Here is a 19,281-nt window from a genome sequence, read left to right as displayed (position 1 = left end):
TTGGCCACCTCATGCAAAGAGTTGACTCATTGGAAAAGACTCTGATGCTGGGAGGGATTGGGGGAAGGAGGAGAATGGGACAGAGGATGAGATGGCTGGATGGCATCTCCGACTCGATGGACACGGGTTTGGGTAGGCTCCGGGAGTTGATGATGGACATGGAGGCCTGGCATGCTGCAATTCATAGGGTCACAAAGAGTCAGACACAACTGAGCAACTGAACTGAACTGAACAGAACAGATGGACACCTTATCTTTGACAAAGGAGGCAAGAATATACAATGGAGAAAAGACAATCTCTTTAACAAGTGGCACTGGGAAAACTGGTCAACCACTTGTAAAAGAATGAAACTAGAACACTTTCTAACACCATACACAAAAATAAATTCCAAATGGATTAAAGATGTAAATGTAAGACCATAAACTATAAAACTCCTAGAGGAAAATGGAGGCAGAACACTCTCTGACATAAATCACAGCAGGATCCTCTGTGACCCACCTCCCAGAGTAATGGAATTAAAAGAAAAAATAAACAAATGGGACCTAATTAAACTAAAAAGCTTTTGCACAATGAAGGAAACTATAAGCAAGGTGAAAAGACAGCTTTAAGAATGGGAGAAATAGTAAATGAAGCAACTGACAAAGAATTAATCTCAAAAATATACAAGCAGCTCATGTAGCTCAATATCAGAAAAATAAATGACCCAATCAAAAAATGGGCCAAAGAACTAAACAGACATTCTCCAAAGAAGACATACAGATGGCTAACAAACACATGAAAAGATGCTCAACATCACTCATTATCAGAGAAATGCAAATCAAAACCACAATGCGGTACCATCTCACGCCAGTCAGAAAGGCTGCTATCCAAAAGTCTACAAGCAATAAATGCTGGAGAGGGTGTGGAGAAAAGGGAACCCTCTTACACTGTTGGTGGGAATGCAAACTAGTACAAGCACTATGGAGAACAGTGTGGAGAGTCCTTAAAAAATTGGAACTAGAACTGCCATACCACCCAGCAATCTCACTGCTGGGCATACACATCGAGGAAACCAGAATTGAAAGAGACACGTGTACCAATGTTCATCACAGCACTGTTTATAATAGCCAGGACATGGAAGCAACCTAGATGTCCGTTGGCAGAAGAATATATAAGAAAGCTGTGGTACATATACACAGTAGAATATTACCCAGCTATTAAAAAGAATACATTTGAATCAGTTCTAATGAGGTGGATGAAACTGGAGCCTATTATACAGAGTGAAGTAAGTCAGAAAGAAAAATACCTATATAGTATATTAATGCATATATATGGAATTTATAAAGATGGTAATGAAGACCCTATATGCGAGACAGCAAAAGAGACACAGATATAAAGAACAGACTTTTGGACTCTGTGGGATAAGGTGAGGGTGGGATGATTTGAGAGAACAGCATTGAAACATGTATATTACTATATGTGAAATAGATCCCCAGTCCATGTTCGACGCACGAAACAGGGAACTCAAAGTCAGTGCACTGGGACCACCCTGAGGGATGGGATGGGGAGGGAGGTGAGAGCAGAGTTCAGGATGGATGGGATGGGGAGGGAGGTGAGAGCAGGATTCAGGATGGGGGACGCATGTATACCCACAGCTGATTCATGTCAATGTATGGCAAAAACCACTACAATATTGTAAAGTAATTAGCCTCCAATTAAAATAAATTAATTAATCTTTAAAAAGTTACCAAGATTATTTTTTAAATTTTTAATATGATTTGTACCTTTATGTTCAGAAAACTTATTAAGCACACAAATAAAAAGATCTAATCCATAAATTTTATACGAAAATAGGCAATGACTTACACTTCCTAATTTTCAGAGTTTTATATTTCATAAAAACTTAGAAAAAGAATAAAACAGAGATTCTAACTTTTAAAAAACTAACTAAATAAACAAACAAATAAATTAGAGGTTCCACAGTTGGTCACAAAGGCTGTAAAAACTCTCCCTATGGCTTTGAGAGCCTTGTTTACTGCTCATTGATCGCCATGACAATGCTACCATAAATAACCCCAGATAGACCGCTATGTAGAATCACAGAAGACATCCATATGCATGAATCACCTGTCAGCGCTCCAATCCCATCATTTTCAATACCTGTCAACAAGCCATCAAGGACTCTCTGAGTCTGTGACATAAACAAAACTTACTCTCTCAAAAAAGTATGCAGCACTATACATATTCTGGGAGCAGAAGGAAACGAAACAAGGAATGTCCACTATTTGGGGTAAAGAATGTATGTGGGTTTGCCAGTTCACTAGGAACTGTTCTCTGACCCATACCCCTCCCCCAACAGTGCAAGGATCCATGTTCAAGGATAAAAATTCAAACCCACTTTTCATTTGTGCCTGAACAATATACACTGACTCACTTCTCATGAAAGGCAAGGCAGAGAATTCTCTCAGAATGTTCTAGAACAAACTACCAAATGGCAACTAAACCTGGCATGGTGTATATCAGCCACAGCAATTTTTCAGGAAAGGCTTTGGTCACTTGGGCAGAATTAGTTTTAATGGGTTAGTAGGACCAGGAAGATGTTTAGACTGAGAGGCTACTGATAATACAAGGCCAGGTGAGAATCAAGAGTCAGGACAGAAGGGTCAGCCACCAGGCCAGCAAGATAAACAGTATGCAATTACTTGAACCCAGGAACAAGACAAGGGATAAGATTTTACAGACAAGAGCTAGGACTCAAAACAATTCACAGTGAGAGGAGAGACAGGAAAGCAGTAATTCACGGAGAACGATCCATAGGTGGGGGAAGCAAACGAGCAGAGGTCCAGTACCAGCAAGTAAAAGATCCAAAGCCTGGGGAGAAAAATGGGTCATTTCAAGGTATCAGCAGTCACGGCCTCATGTTGTAAATCTGACTGTGATACAAAATTTGTCTCAGCCAAGTATCTCATATGCTGGCTGCCAAGTCTCTACACACAGCTGCAAAGAGATAAGTCGCTTCACCTGTCTAGGAGATGGCTTCTGGTGGTTCTGAAAAAGAGAAGCCAAAAACAAAAACTGAAATAAGAGTGTGCATTTGTATTGATCTAGTAACATATACATGAATAAATGCATGTGCCATTTAAATAAGACTAACTGCAGAAAACAGTACCCCTGAATTTGTTTCATTTATGTCTACAGAAAATGACTAATGTAGGTAACAATAATAATGATAGTCATAACAAAAAAATTTCTACATGGCAGGGACTTTTGTGGGTAACAAGAAAATAATAGGAACAATAGTAGTATCTAATATTATTAAGCACTCACTAACAACCAGGCTCCGTTTCTAGGTGCTTTTCATGTGATGTCTTTTACTCAACGATTCTCAGTTAGGTACTATTATTATCTCCATTTTACAGATGAGGCACACAGACATTACGTAATTTTCTCAGAGTCACATAGCTGGCGAGTTTTGATTTGAACACCTCTCCAACTTCAGTAGCCACGCCTAGGAGGAAGAATTAACATGACACTAGATCTTGTGATGGATCAAAGGAAAGAAAAAAAAAATGTTCACATTCCAAAATCTCCCTTCTCAATTCTGATTCGGTATAGCAAACAGCCTAACAGTCTCTCCTCTACCATCCTCTCCTTCTGACATCTGAAAATGCTAAGCATGGAAAACTTGCAGGGGATTAACATTTACTGAAATATATAGCATTACCTGATGCCAGGTTCCATGCTCAATACTTTATATATATGTCCCCATTCAGCAAGTGGCTTTAGAGTGTTGAATCCTCCAGTCAGTCCCCTCCACAGACGGAAGTATACTTTTACTAGCAGCTATTATTGCATGACGGAGAAGGTAATGGCACCCCACTCCAGTACTCTTGCCTGGAAAATCCCATGGACGGAGGAGCCTGGTGGGCTGCAGTCCAAGGGGTCGCACAGAGTCGGACACGACTGAAGTGACTTAGCAGCAGCAGCAGCAGCATCATTACATAAAGCCAGAAAACAAATCCCAAGTTCACACCAAAAGTCATAGCCAGAAAGATGGGTTTCAGAGGCTGGGGCAGATCAAAAATGAAAGGTAGAAACAGGAAGAGAACTTCTTGACAGTCTTGATGAACACTACAGAAAATGAGCTTGAACAGTGTGCCTGGCTTGTGTGTTTATGACAGACCTTATCTGAGGAGGTCAAAAGTATCTGAAGGGTGCAGGATGAAAGCAACAAGTTCTTTGAACTTCTCAAGGCTGGGCCATGCTTAGCTTTCTGTACTTCATGTGTGATGAGAGAGTATAAAATTCACTAAGAATCCCAGGGACAGGGGAGCCTGGTGGGCTGCCGTCTATGGGGTCGCACAGAGTTGGACACGACTGAAGTGACTTAGCAGCAGCAACAGCAGCAATAATATTGTCTTTCCAAACAATGACAAATATATGGGGGAGGGTACAGTTACTCCTTGCCTATAATCAAATGCTGAAAATTGTTATAAACAGTGAATATATTAGAAATAAAATGAGAATGAATACTATCATAAGGATGAGTCAGAGGATAGTTAAATGGCTGTCTCCATTCAATCTGTCTACTTTAGCCCTTCTCATAAGGGCATCTCACACATTAAGAAGTGACAAGAAAGCAACCAATTAAACATCTGTCACACTTTCCCTTTAGTATTTAATCTACAATAACTTTCCATTTCCTTCTAAATGAGAGTTGATTATTCAAGGGAATGCTGGCTATATTGTACATGACTTTGACTTGGCCCAGACTAGCATTAACCAGCCACCATATCAACACTGAAACTCACAGGTTCAACACAACAGAAAAGGGACATTTTCACCAGGGTTCAGTGAGGTTGCCTGTGTCAGCATTCCATTCACTGACAGTAACAAAATTAATGAATATAGTCACCTGGATGGTGCTTTCAATGCTACCCTTAAACTGATTTCCAAATACTACCAACCAAAGATCCAAAAATCACAAAATGAAAGAGATCATATCTAATGTCTATATAGTAACAGACCTTGTCTATTAGGAAATGTAGGAAATGTTTCATGTTTTAATTTCAATCTTAGATTTTCAGGTCTTCATTATAAGGGGTGGCTACTCCAACTGCCTTTGTGATGTAAATCTATTTTGACCATTAGCTCTTCTCCTCCTTAAGGAGCCCCCAAATTTTCCCAGTTCTGTTCCTTTTGCTCACAGGACCCTTTGATCAGTATTCAAAACCCAAGAGGTATTAAGCCAAGTGGCCATTTGCCTTCAAGGTTATACAGTTACTCAAAGAATGCACTTAACTCTCTCATCTCCCACCACACCCCCTCCTACGTCCTGTCTAGATTCACAGAGCTGCTCATCTTCCCTAAAATACACTGCGTGTCTCTGTGAGTTGCTCACTGTTCTAGTCTACTCTGGCCACCGCAAAAAAATGCCATCGGCTGCTGGCTTAAACAATAGAAATTTATTTTCTCACAGTCCTGGAAGCAAAAACTCCAAGATCAAAGTGTCAGAAAATTCAGATTCTTATGAACGCTCTCCTTGCAACTTGCAGGCAACCACCTTCCTGCTATGCCTTTAAATGAATTTATTCTGTGAGCACATGAAGAGGAAGAGAGCTCTGGTGTCTCTCTCATTTCTTATCAAGACATCTGTCCTCTAAGAATCCCACCCTCTGACTTCAATGGACCTTAATTACCTCCTTAAATACATAGTCATTTAGGGGGTGGTTGAAAGGTTGTTGTTGAATCACGCGAATACACCGGGATTCTTGGCCCCCGGAGGAGAAGAATTCAATCGGGGCCAGAAACGAGGCTTGATCGCTCAGAGCTTTTGTGTAATAAAGTTTTATTAAAGTATAAAGGAGATAGAGAAAGCTTCTGACATAGGCATCAGAAGGGGGCAGAAAGAGTACCCCCCTACTAGTCTTCAGCTGTATGTTATATAGTCACTAGCAGTCTGTTAATGAAAGAAAGGAATGTCTTAAAATTCCAGAATGGCACCAAATGGTTTATCCTGGGCCATAAAATGATTAACTTGAATCTTAAAAAAGGGCAGACCACCATACAAATAGTTTCATTTACATAGATTAGGGGAACAATATCTGAGTATAACATACTGGTTTGTCAAGTAGGTTTTGGACCAAGAGGCAGAACCGACTTGGAGACAGAGTTTGGGGTAAAGGCGTAGTACATTAGCATAGCTTAAGACAAACATTTCCATAAGAAAAAGGCATTGGTTATCTCTAGGCTCAAGAATAGCTAACTTCAGGCAAAACCAGGTGTCATTATGGCAACACAGTATTTTAAGAGAAACCTCTCTTTAAATTTGTATAGAGAAGGAAAAAAATATTGCTTGTTTGTTTCCTCCTGCCGCTTAAGAGAGATAAAAATGTCTGACACTTGCAGGCTATTTCCTCCATTTGGAGACCCCTCTCTCCTTGGGGACCCCTAGATTTCCTATCAACCTGCCTAGGAAATGACTCTCTCATGGTTGTGGCTTCAACATATGAATTTGGTGGGAACACAGTTTAGTAGCTAACATTCACGCACTATCACCAGTCGAGAAAGGTCCCCCCTCTCTTTTCCCCTGAGAGACATTCCACTCAGTGTCCACCTAAATGTTACCATCTCCAAGAAGCCTTCTCCAGTTACATTCAGGAATAATTTATTACCGTTGTGCCATTACCTTTTCCCTCCTATTACTTCTTGTTAGCAGCTTATGTGCCTCTCCTCACTAAAATACTATGAGCTCCTTGAAAACAGGGACTCTTCTCAGACTCATCATGCATTGCCCATAACACCTAGCACAGTCATTCCCTCTGTCTCTGCAGTATCTAGCACACGACTACACACAACAGGCACTCAGTTAAAAAAAAGAGAACTTTCTTTCTCTCTGCTATTCACATTTTCTCCAATTCCCCTTTAGTCCTTTTTGTCCTCTTTATGAACTCTCTTCTTTCCCTTTTTCCCTTCCACGACATTAACATTTTTTTCAAGCCCCCCACCCCAAAAATATAACTTTCTCTCTCTTATTTCCTCTCCTATACACAGGATGTAAAAAAGAGATACACAAGGAGAAAGACTTCAAGTATGATTCCCAAAGTGCATCTGCATCCCAGACCTCCCTGCTGAATTCCAGTTCCGCATGCCCATATTCCTGATTGACAGCTCTACTGGATGTCCCACAAGCAGTCCAAATACAACAACCCATCTACTCATGGAGAAGGAAATGGCAACCCACTCCAGTATTCTTGCCTAGAGAATCCCGTGGACAGAGGAGCCTGGTGGGCTGCTGTCCATAGGGTCTCACAGAGTCGGACACAACTGAAGCGACTTAGTAGTAGTAGCATCTGCGCATAAGTCACCCCACATCAAATCAGTCCCCAAATCCTGTAGATTAGACTGCCCCAACATCTCCCTTTCTGCCACTTCCTTAATTGAGCCTGGAATGCAACTTGTCAGGATGATAACGATGATGGTGGGTGTGAGGGTAAGGTGGTGGTGATGTTACTGATGATCTTGATGACAATTACTTCAGCAACAACTTAATTATTTGCCCAATTGTGGGTCTAGGCTCATTCCCACCATTCCCCTACATTCTCTTTTTGATCCCACCAGACCAAATACAATTCCCCAATTACATGTGATCTTTCCTGCTATGTTTCTATACACTCCTCCCTTAGCCAACAGTATCACCCTCCACCTTCTGAATCCAGTTCATTCTCACTCATCTTTCAAAACAGGTCACACTGCCATTTCCTACAGGAGGACCTCCAGGATATTCTTTGTAGCCAATGGCACTGCAAAGCAGTATCGCCTATGTGGAAAGATAAGCTGATTTTCCTTGCTGATTCCTGACTTTCCTCTTCTGAGTCAAAGGTCTTCACTTCCCCAGGAAAAGGAGTGTTATATATACACACACATATGTACATATGACAGGAACTAAAGAGTCATCTGACTTTATAAATATAAGTTGGATATCATGTTGCTTTCCCTAATCACAAATTTGAATTATCCAGAATATATGAGAACTTCAGGTCAATTTTACAAATAAAAAACTATGTATTCCAACATATTAGATATTGTTTTCTCACACAGAATAAGCCGAGATCCTTCTATATAACTCTGGGTGAAATGAAGAAATGAATGAATCTCAACTGAGAGTTACTCTAACAACACTGAGATATTCTTGAAACCACCATAACTACAGTTAGTCTCAAAATAAGTTTAAAAGCAATAAAATACCTTAAAGAGTTGCAAGGTAGTCATGTTTGGGTCACATCCTTCAGAAAAAAAATGGTAACATATAAGCCTTAGTATGACTGTAAAATCTGCAACTGCCACCGATGACATACACAGCTCCTTGAGCGGTGGCATCAATGTTGCTAAGCACTAAACCATGAGACAGATCACCAATACCCAGGGCCTAAAATGTAATCAATACTACAACATAGAAACTAGGCTTATTATGTTTCAACATGGCCAGGTTTAAAAGGATAACAGCAGAATACAAAAGCAGTTCTTTATTTACTTCTGTGAGGAGACTTGGAAGAAACCCTTAACAAGTGGGATAAGGCACAGCTGCATGAGCAAAAAGCTTGTATCTGAGCAGCCCCTCTCTGCTCCAAGACTGCACTAGACCTGACAGCTGAGATCTGCCGAAAAACACCAGCACAGGCAGCCACAGCAGTGAGGAACGTGGGAGGTGTGGGTTCCATCTGACAAAGATTTCAAGCTGACCGCTCATAACTGTACACAAACTGGGGAAAACGCACGTAAGAGAACGCTATTCAAGTGTCAGGGGTTTTCACGTAGATTTCTTCATCCAGCTATTTATTCTGGAAAAAAAAGCTATAATCTCATTGACTAATAATTAGGTTTTTAAAAATTTAATCCTACAAATTACTTTCAAAATGTTTGATTGTGCTCAACCTACATAGTTTTTCACAAACTGATTTTCTAAGGGAGAAAACTAACAAGCCATGTAGAAAAGAACAACAGACTTCAGTTGTGACTACTCAAGCAAGCCAAAAAAAATAACCTTCTGGGAACAGAGTGTGGAAATGTTCTCATAGCCTCCAGCATATGCACAAAAAGTAACCATAAGCCATTCATCACCTTTCCAGATGAAGAGTAAAGAGATCCATATAGATAATATAATAAAGATAGGCATAAAGCGACAGGACTGATTTTCTTATACAATTTACACTAAGTCTCATTGCTCTATAATTACACTAGGTATGTTTTTTGAATTACAAACCTTAATACCAAACAACCTTAATTTGCATCATAAGCTATAGATTACCAAGTACTTTCTTATGCATTAACTCCAGTGATCCTTAAAATATTACCCTGAGATATATCTCTCATTTCTGCTGAAGAAACTAAGGTTCAGAAAGGTTAAGGGGCTTGCCCAAGGTCATGCAACTGGTGAAGTCTGAGCCAGAGCTTTGCCAAAAAATCTAATTCCATCACTTTTTCCAATGCACTGCTGTTGCCTCCATGTACCTACGTCTATCCAATCACATCTGCATGCACAATACTATGAATCCACTTCTTCAATAAACACTGATCATCTACTCTGTGCCTAACAGTATACTAAGCTATTCACATCAGCAGATTAGACCAACCACAGACAGAATTCCAGTTGGCTGAATCCCTGGATTAAGAATCCACAGGCTCAGAGGAATGACCGTACAATGCCATTTCACATATGCAGCATCCTCAGGTTTCCACAGAAAGCCTGGACCCAGTTCCCCACAGATACCCAGATACTGAGAGAAAACTGCAATGATGAGTCCCATAAACAGAGACTAACAGCTGCTCTCCAGGCTAACTGCGCAGCACTACCCCATCAGAGAAAATAGCACATAACTTTTTAGGCACCTGGACTCAAAATATTGTATACTTTTTTTCATGTTGAAAAGTGTATTGTAGAATGTCGTATGTCTAGGTGGCCTCAAAAAGGGTTTTTCCCAACCTGTAAAATGTGGGCATTTAGGAGATTTTTGCATAAAATTAATAAATTCAAGCCCTCCCCCCACCAAAAAAAAAAGCCAGGCATCCAAAGGTGACTCAGATAACATCACTGACCCCTCAGAGACACACAATCTACTAGAAAGACAGTGACATCATCAGCATTATCAAAAGAGCTAACTTTTTTTGATATTACCCATGGGCCAGGCACAATTCAAAGCACTTTATAAGTATTCATTTAATCTCATAAAGCTACGAATTGGGTAATTTAATACCTGCATTGTACATACAGATAAGGAAACCAAGGTGAAAACCAAACTGACACAAAGGATTAAAAGTGGTAAAAAGAATAGCTTGGTGCTAAAACAGTGTTAAAGGCATTTCAACAGAGTAGATCCTATTTGAGCTGAGCTGTAAAAGATGAGCTGAGCTATGAAAGACAGAAAGGAAGACATTTCCAGTGGCAAGGCTGGAATCTTGGCAAGGCTGAAGAGCTGCCTCAAATGTGTTTCATGCTCTTTGGCCTCTTTGTCTTTCTGCTTTCCTTTAGCTACAAATCTCTTCCCTTTTCTCCAACTGAATATATCCACCAGGGCTTATTGGCTAATTGGAAATGGCTGGAAAGAAGAAGGAAGCAAAGGATAACTCAAAAATATTTGACTAAAACAACAAGAAAGATGGAGCTGCTATTAGCTGAAAAGAAAACTAGGGGAAGGAAAAGTCACCAAAAAAAAAAGGGGAGGGGAGCCAAAACTGTGCACCCTACACAGGGAGCTTCTGTTTAGAGCAAGATAAGTCTTTCTCTAATTTGCATAAAACAAATGTGTAACAACTCCAGGAAATATTGAGAGTTTGGTTTCAGGCATGTTAAGGGATTTATTAGACATCCAAGTTAATCTCTCAAGTAACTGAATAAACAAATCTGGAGTTCCCTGAATAGGTTCAGAAAGGAAATATAATTTAGGAGCTGTGCGCTTAATTATACTACTTAAAACCATGAGACTGGATAAGTTAATCAGTGAAGAGGGAAAAAATAAAGAAGAAATCTAAGGACTGAGGTCTAGAATATCCAATGTTAAGAGATGAGAAAGATGAAGAGGAACCAGCAAAGAAGATCAAGAAAGTAGAAATATCCTGGAAATTTAATGAAAGAGTGATAATAATACTGCTGATTGATCAAGTAAGATAAGGGCTGAGAAGTGCCCACTGGAGTTAACAATACGGCAGTCAGTGGTGACTGACAAGAGTAGAATGGGAAGTGAGGGATTGGGGAGAGCAAGCAGAAGCAACTGTAGAAGTTTCGTAGAGGAAAGTGGAAAATGGAGCAGTTGCTGGCAGTTGCATTAATTATCATTATGTTGCTGCTGCTGTTTTAAGTTGGGAGAAATAGTTGCCTGTCTGTTACTAATGGAAACAATCCAATGGAGGAAAGGGAAATGACGGTGCAGAAGAAAGAGGACAGAATTAATGGAGCAATGTCCCTGAGCCAGTACAGAAGATGGGATCTAGGGCACAAGTGGGATGATTGTCACGGCTAAGAGCACGAACAGTTCCTCCACAATATGGAGGAAAGGCGGACTGCAGGGGCCCTGATGCAGGTATGCAGGTAGAAGCAGTGATGGGAACGTGGCCTGTCTCTTCTGATTATTCTATTTTCTCAGAGAAGTGGAAAGGAAAGTCATCATCTTAGAATGAAGACTGCAAAATCTTGCAAGCATTGCTGCCAAAAAAAAAATACTAAAGACTGACATACCAGAAAAAGGAGTTGTCAATGATGTGGACAACAGAAACTTGCATATACTTGTTCAGTCACCCAGTCGTGTCCGACTCCTTTTGACCCATGGACTGCAGCACGCCAGGCCTCCCTGTCCCTCACCATCTCCTGAAGCTTGCCCAAGTTCATGTCCATTACTTGGTGATGCCATCCAGCCATCTCATCATGCTCTGATGCCCTCTTCTCCTTCTGCCCTCAATCTTTCCCAGCATCGGGGACTTTTCCAATGAGCTGTCTGTGTGCATCAGATGACCAAAATACTGGAATTTCAGCTTCAGCATCAGTCCTTCCAACGAGTATTCAGGGTTGATTTCCCTTAAGATTGACTGATTTGATATCCTTGCTGTCCCAGGGACTCTCAGGAGTCTTATCCAGCACCACAGTTCGAAGGCATCAAATCTTCTGCGCTTCACCTTCTTTAAGATCCAGCTCTCAGAACCATATGTGACCACTGGGAAGACCACAGCCTTGACCATACTGACCTTTGTGAGCAGAGTAATGTCTCTGCTTTTCAACACACTGTATAGGTTTGTCCTAGCTTTCCTACCATGAAGCAAACATCTTCTGATTTCATGGCTGCAGTCACCATCCACAGTGATTTTAGAGCCCAAGAAGAGGAAGTCTGTCACTACTTCCACCTTTTCCCCTCTCTATTTGCTATGAGGTATTGGGGCTGGATGCCATTATCTTAGTTTTTTTAATATTTATCTTTAAGCTGGCTCTTTCACTCTCCTCCTTCACCGTCATCAGGAGGCTCTTTAGTTCCTCTTTGCTTTCTGCCATTAGAGTGGTATTATCCACATACCTGAGGCTGTTGATGTTTCTCCCACCTATCTTGATTCCAGCTTGTAACATATCCAGCCCAGCATTTCTCATGATGTGCTCAGCATATAGATTAAACCAACAAAGTAACAGCAGACAGTCCTGTTGTACTTCTTTCTCAGTTTCAAACTAACCAATTGTTCCATACAGGGTTCTGACTGTTGCTTCTTGACCCACATACAGGTTTCTCAGGAGACCAGGTAAGATGGTCTGGTATTCCCATCTCTTTAAAAGCTTTCCACAGTTTATTATCCACACAGTCAAAGGCTTTGGCGTAGTCGATGAAACAGAGATAGATCTCTTTCTGGAATTCCCTAGCTTTCTCTGTGATACAATGAATGTTGGCGATTTGATTTCTGCTTCCTCTTCCTTTTCTAAACTGAGCTTGGACATCTGGAAGTTCTTGGTTCACATAATACTGAAGCCTAGCATGCAGGACTTTAAGCATGACCTTACTAGCATAACAATACTTTGGCCACCTGATGCAAAGAATTGACTCATTAGGAAAGACCGTGATGCTGGGAAAGATTGAAGCCAGGAGGAGAAGGGGATGACAGACAATGAGATGGTTGGATGGCATCACCGACTAGATGGACATGAGTTTGAGCAAGCTCTGGGAGTTGCTGATGAACAGGAAAGCCTGCCGTGCTGCAGTCCATGGGGTAGCAAAGGGTTGGACGTGACTGAGCAAATGAACTGAACCATTAGCATGGGAGATGAGTGCAATTGTCCAGCAGTTAGCATATTCTTTAGTACTACCCTTCTTGGGAACTGGGATGAGGATTGACCTTTTCCAGTCCTGTGGCCACTGCTGGTCTTCCAGACTTGCTGAAATATTGAATGCAACACCTTGATGGCATCATCCTTTAGGGTTTTGAATAGTTCTACTGAAATTCCATCACATCCCCTAGCTTTATTAACAGCAGAGCTTCCTAAGGCCTACTTGACTTCTCTCTGCGAATATCTGGCTCTAAATGGCTGACCACACCACTGGAGCAATCCAGTTCCTTTGGACCTTTTCTGTACAGTTCTTCTGTGTATTCTCTCCATCTCCTCTTGATCCCTTCAGCATCTGCTAGGTCTATACCATTTATGTCCTTTATTGTGCCCATCTTTGGGCAAAATGTTCCCTTGATATTTCCAGTTTTCCTGAAGAGCTCTCTAGTCTTTCCTCTTCTGTTGTTTTCTTCTAGTTTTATACACTGTTGATTGAAGAAGCCTTCTTGTCTCTTGGTGCTGTTCTGTGGAAATCTTCATTTAATTGAACATACCTTTCTCTTTCTCCCTTGTTTATCCCTTCTCTTCTTTCCCTAACTATTTGCAAGGACTCCACAGATAACCACTTTGCCTTCATGCTTTTCTTTTTCTTTGCATACACTGAAAGTGAAATTGAAAGTGAAATTGCTCAGTAGTGTCCGACTCTTTGTGACCCCATGGACTATATATATAGCCTCCTAGGCTCCTTCTATGGAAGGAGTCCATAGAATTTTCCAGGCAAGATTACTGGAGTGGGTTGCCATTTCCTTCTACTGGACATGAAAACTGGTAGAACCACTTGGAAAACAGTGTGACAAAATTCAGTAATGGCAAAGATGTTCATATCCTGTGACCCAGCAGTCATTCCTAGTTATACATATTATAAAAATGTGTGTGTATGTAATCACGGCCCCATACAAGAATAATCATGGCATGACTGCTCTTATGTAGGTAGTAAAATTATTTTTAAAAAAAGAAAGAACAGACAATCATCAACATAGTGGCTACCATTAAGAGGAAGGAAGGGGGCTGTGACCATGAATGAACATACTAAAAGATTTTCAAGTACTCACAATGTCTTATTTCTTAATCTGAATGATTTGTTAAACTGTACATATACATTTTATGTACTTTTACAAGCTGTTCAATTTCAACATTAAAAAAATGTTTTTAATTCCTTAGTCTTGCCACTTTTGATTTATATCTGTCTCACTGGGTATTATATTGGAGAAGGAAATGGCAACCCACTCCAGTGTTCTTGCCTGGAGAATCCCAGGGACAGGGGAGCCTGGTGGGCTGCCATCTATGGGGTTGCACAGAGTCGGACACGACTGAAGCAACTTAGCAGCAGTAGCAGCACTGGGTATTATGTCAGATCAAGAGTCTCCCATTCCCCTCCACCTTCCTTCTCCTCTGAAGATAACATAATTTCCCAAGGTGGTTGCAAGAAATCTTGGCAGCTGAATTATCAGGTCCAGTAGCATCTAGCTCACCCACCTGGTCGCAGGGCATCATGCACTGGTGTCTGATAAATATAAGTTCAATTCCTGCCTCAACCCCAATCCAGTCTTGAAGGCAGCATATTCTGAAACCTCCTCACTGAGACCTGGGCCCTCACTTAGCCTACCAGCCCTCTCAGCACTTATGCATGGCCCTGCTGGCTCAGAAAATCTGAGGACTGAGTGAGGCTTCCCCAGGCTTATCCATTTCTCTGTCCTTTGCTTTCCATCTTCCCACACCATGCTACGGGAAATACAGCACAAATCTTTACGCTCTGAGAATCTCCCTATAAATATCCACATCCTGCATCTTTTCTATTTTCAGGCTCATTTTATTTGTACTTAGTCCATCAGACTCTGAATTTTAATAACAGTAAGAAAACCTTTGGGGATCCAGAAAACTCTCAAGTGCCCAGTGGTTGCTATTACCTTTAATTCTGTCCAGTTTTGTTTCATGTACTTTGAAGCTCTGCTATTAGGTACACACTTATTTATGACTGTTACATTTTTAACACTAATAACAACTTTTGTCTTGAAGTCTAGTCTGTCTGATATTAATACAGTTTACTCAGCTTTCTTATGGTTAGAGTTCACACAGTATCCCTTTTTCCATCCATTTATTTTCAACTTTCTTTAACACTGCCCTACAGGTCTGTGATCTCTGGTCATTTTTTAAAACCTTTTTTCAATGTCCTTCAGAAGAGATAATTTTTATCGATCTATCTTAAAGTTCACTGACTCTTCTGTCATTTCCAATCAAGTATTAAGCTCATTCAGTGAATTTTTATTTCACGTATTATACTTGTCAGTTCTAAAATTTATATCTGGTTCTTTTTTGTAATTTCTGAGATATATCTGAGATATAATTGCTGAGATATCATTATTCATTACAGAAGTATCTTCCTTTATATCCATTACATATTTATAATCACTGCTTTAAAATCTGTTTGCTAAATCCAACATCCAACTATCTTTGGGTCAGTTTTTCTCTTCAGTGTGAGTCACATTTTCAGGTCTCTTCATGTCTAATAATTTTAAATGGACCTGGATATGATAAATGATACATTACAGAGACTCCGGTTACTGTTATGGTTCTCCAGAGAGATTTATTTTTACTTGTTTTGACAAAAACTTACTTAGGCTGAACTCAAACTCAAAACTCTGAAATCTCAGCTCAGCTCTTTATGTGTCATTCAGGGCCCATCTAGATATTTGGGCAACTGATATAAAGAATTTGGGGCTCCTTTTCCATGGCTCTCTCTTACTTCCTGCCTCACTCTTCAGCTGCTATGGTTATCTCAAATCCTATCCTCAGTAAGGCTATGGGTTTACTATCCATGGTTTGGTTTCTGAGTGTGCCAGCCTGGGACTTTCCTCCAGGCTAAAATCTATTAATATGAGAAACTGGAAATCCACTCCGTGCTGGTCCCTTCCTCTAAATGTCCATATAAAACACATACAAATGTGCCTCTTTGGTTTGCTTCCTAATGCCTTCAGATGATTGTGTTTTCCGTTTTATGTGGTGTTTATAATTATCTGTGGAAAGGCCATTCTGACAGGAGCTTCTAAGCCATTGTCAGAAGCAGAAACTAGCACCTGCTATTAAAAGCCAGGAATTCCATGCCTATTCCCTCTAGTGTCATTGCTGTTGTTGTTTAAATCTCGAAAGAAACAATGAAGTCCTTCCTTCTATCTTTACTTGTGTGTATACGTCTTTTCCCTGAGAGTAGAGAATTCAGCTTCACTGTCTAACTTTAATGCTGAAAGGACTAAAGGAAATAAGAAAGGGAAACATGAATACATCCCTCTGTAACTGCAGATCTATGATGGAAGAGGTTAACACACTAAAATCATCATTTGAACAAATTAGGTTTCTGGCCTAGGAGGTCCTGAAGGAGAAGAATCTGTGAGAGGAGAGAGTACAGAGGGAATAAAAACATCCATGGCTGAGTGAGAGACAGATCTTGGTGGAGTCCCTTAGCGAGGTGTGAGATGGGGAGGAAAGGCTGACATCTCATAGATGGAGGAGGAGCCCCAAAGACAGCTTGTTGTTTGCCGTTACTCTTTATTTGCTCAGTCATGTCCAACTCTTTTCAACCCCATGCGCTGTAGCCCACCAGGCTCCTCTCTCCATGGGATTTCCCAGGCAAGAATACTGGAGTAAGTAGCCATTTCCTTCTCCAGGGGATCTTCCTGGCCCAGGGACTGAACTTGGGAGGGTGGATTCTTTACCCCTGAATTACCAGGGAAACCCAAAAAGACATTTTACAACCCCAGAAAATGGAGAATGCCTAAATTTTAGACTTATACCCTCATGACATTTTAAACCTAAAAGATATTTATCAGATCATCTAAATCCAAAAGTCTTATTTTGGAGACAAGGAAACTGAGTCTCACATTTTTGCCTGCCTCATAGTTTAGTCAATTTAACCCCATCGGTACAGGGCTGGTGCCGCTGCTAAGTCGCTTCAGTCGTGCCCGACTCTGTGCGACCCCATAGACGGCAGCCCACCAGGCTCCCCCATCCCTGGGATTCTCCAGGCAAGAACACTGGAGTGGTAGTCTATTCTTCTTAACGGCAGCCTGGGGCCTGCTCACATTTGTGTTTTGACTAATCAATGTGCTGTATGATAGCTTTAGGTCTGAGCCACTCAGTTCATTCTTAAACATGCCAGAGAATTCTAATATAGAGCCTTTTGTTCTTTCTCTGTATATCCTGGAGTTTTAATCACAGCAGAGTGCACTGAGGCTTCTTTATGATTGCGTAGAGTACACCAGGCTCCAACTCTCTTTTCTAATTACGACAAAGCCGTGTGGCCTCTCATGGATTGCTCAGTGGAGTGTCCAGGTATAGATGGCTCACAGGATTTTATAAAGATTAATTCAGATTAGCTCATACATTTATTGAAGGAGGTATCTATTAGGTGTTCCTGTCTGTCTGTGTGACTGCTATTGACAATAATAAAATGATATGAGTTTCAAACTCCTTTGTCCCATGCTGCCTTCAGATTTAATCATTAGTCAGAATCTGCCTTCTTCCCTAAGGTATTTTTTTATCATTTCAAATAAGAATGACAAGCTGAGATTAGTAAATTTAAGAAAATTTATTTCAAATACTACTTTTATCTCCACAGATTTATCCTTCCCTCTCAATATCTGGGTTATAAAACAAATTGACATCTTCTGGACAAATTAATATATAATCAAGATGTGTATAATTGTTTTTTACTCGAAAGATAGTTTGTGCTTCCAGTGACAATGGTGGCCAAGTGAAAACAGAGTAAACCATTGTTCACAGCCCAGGGTCAATAGTTACTAGGTTTCTTTCAAAATGATGCACCCCTGCCCACCTGCCAACTAATAAGAGCCCAACCAGAATTTAACAGAGTCCCAAGGTATCCAATGTAACCAAGAGTAACCTAGCTTTGGGGAAGAATAAAAACAAGAAGTGACGTTTATTTCCCTTCCATAAATAAAAAATAGAAATGCTAATATTCTTTTTTAAATCTACAAATATTCATATTATTTTTGAGGCTGTAATTATATAACCCAAAGGTAATTCAAAATTCAGCACTTGGAAACACAAATAACAGCAGCATTTTTTAAGCAACTATTATGTGTAGAGCCAACAGCAGAGGCCATGCTATGTCTCACCTTGGGACTTTGGTTTCTTCTAGTCCTAGGGATCATTGATCTTCTTTTTAAGATTTTTGCATTTAATATTAAGATCCTCACTAAGAATACTTTCTCCAATCCTAGAGTACTGCTGTTAGTTTCAGTGACAAGCCTGATGATCTCCACAATACATAATCAAAATTCCTATATAAATAAGACACTGGATCAAATCACTTTTTAAAAAAGATAAATTATTATTTCTCAACAACCACATATGCAAATATACTACAGGATAAATGAAATCTGATTAAGCACTGTCACAAAATCAGTGACAACCAACTCCCACTTAACATCTCAGACACCACTATCAAGACCCCAAGCATGGGTCCTGATCAGTTTCAGTGGTCAGCATGAATGAACAGGAGCAGGAGGGAGAGAGAAAAGAGGCATCGTTTTGATGCTTTCACAGTATCTCTTCTACTCTGGTATGTTTTCCCCCCAACATGACCCTGGTAGTTACTGGATTCTATCTTCCTTAGCCTGGAGAAAATAAATACTGCCAGCTCCCTTTAGCCTCCTAACAACTTTATCCTATCTGAATATAATTGGCGTGTCATATTAATGGACACACATACACTAACTTATTTTCTTCTGCTTCCTCAGGCTTTAAAACCTCCTCTCCTGTTAATTATTGAACATTTTCATTCGATGAACAAATATTTTGATGTGGGCTTGGTGTCAAGCAACATAGAAAAGCAAGACTGAACTAGACAAAGAAGGGGACATACATTCCAGGCAGAAGACACCCATTAAAGAGAGATTCTGTAGCAAGAAAAGGAGGTTCCATCCTATAAAGAC

At 40.4% G+C, this 19,281-nt stretch overlaps 1 long non-coding RNA gene across 1 annotated transcript; it reads right to left on the bottom strand.

The window, feature by feature from the left end:
- Positions 1–1,887: 1,887 nt before the first annotated feature.
- LOC123330815 lies at positions 1,888–4,239 on the bottom strand. Its single transcript, XR_006547003.2, has 3 exons — positions 3,704–4,239; positions 3,307–3,487; positions 1,888–3,027 (listed from the first exon to the last, which is right to left on the bottom strand). It is a non-coding gene; the product is annotated as an uncharacterized LOC123330815 (long non-coding RNA).
- Positions 4,240–19,281: the final 15,042 nt, after the last annotated feature.

This window comes from Bubalus bubalis, chromosome 20 (assembly GCF_019923935.1).
Source record: "Bubalus bubalis isolate 160015118507 breed Murrah chromosome 20, NDDB_SH_1, whole genome shotgun sequence".
Classification (NCBI taxonomy): Eukaryota; Metazoa; Chordata; class Mammalia; order Artiodactyla; family Bovidae; genus Bubalus; species Bubalus bubalis.
The sequence above is the reverse complement of the archived record's forward strand: the minus strand, read 5'-3'. Positions and strand labels throughout refer to the sequence as shown.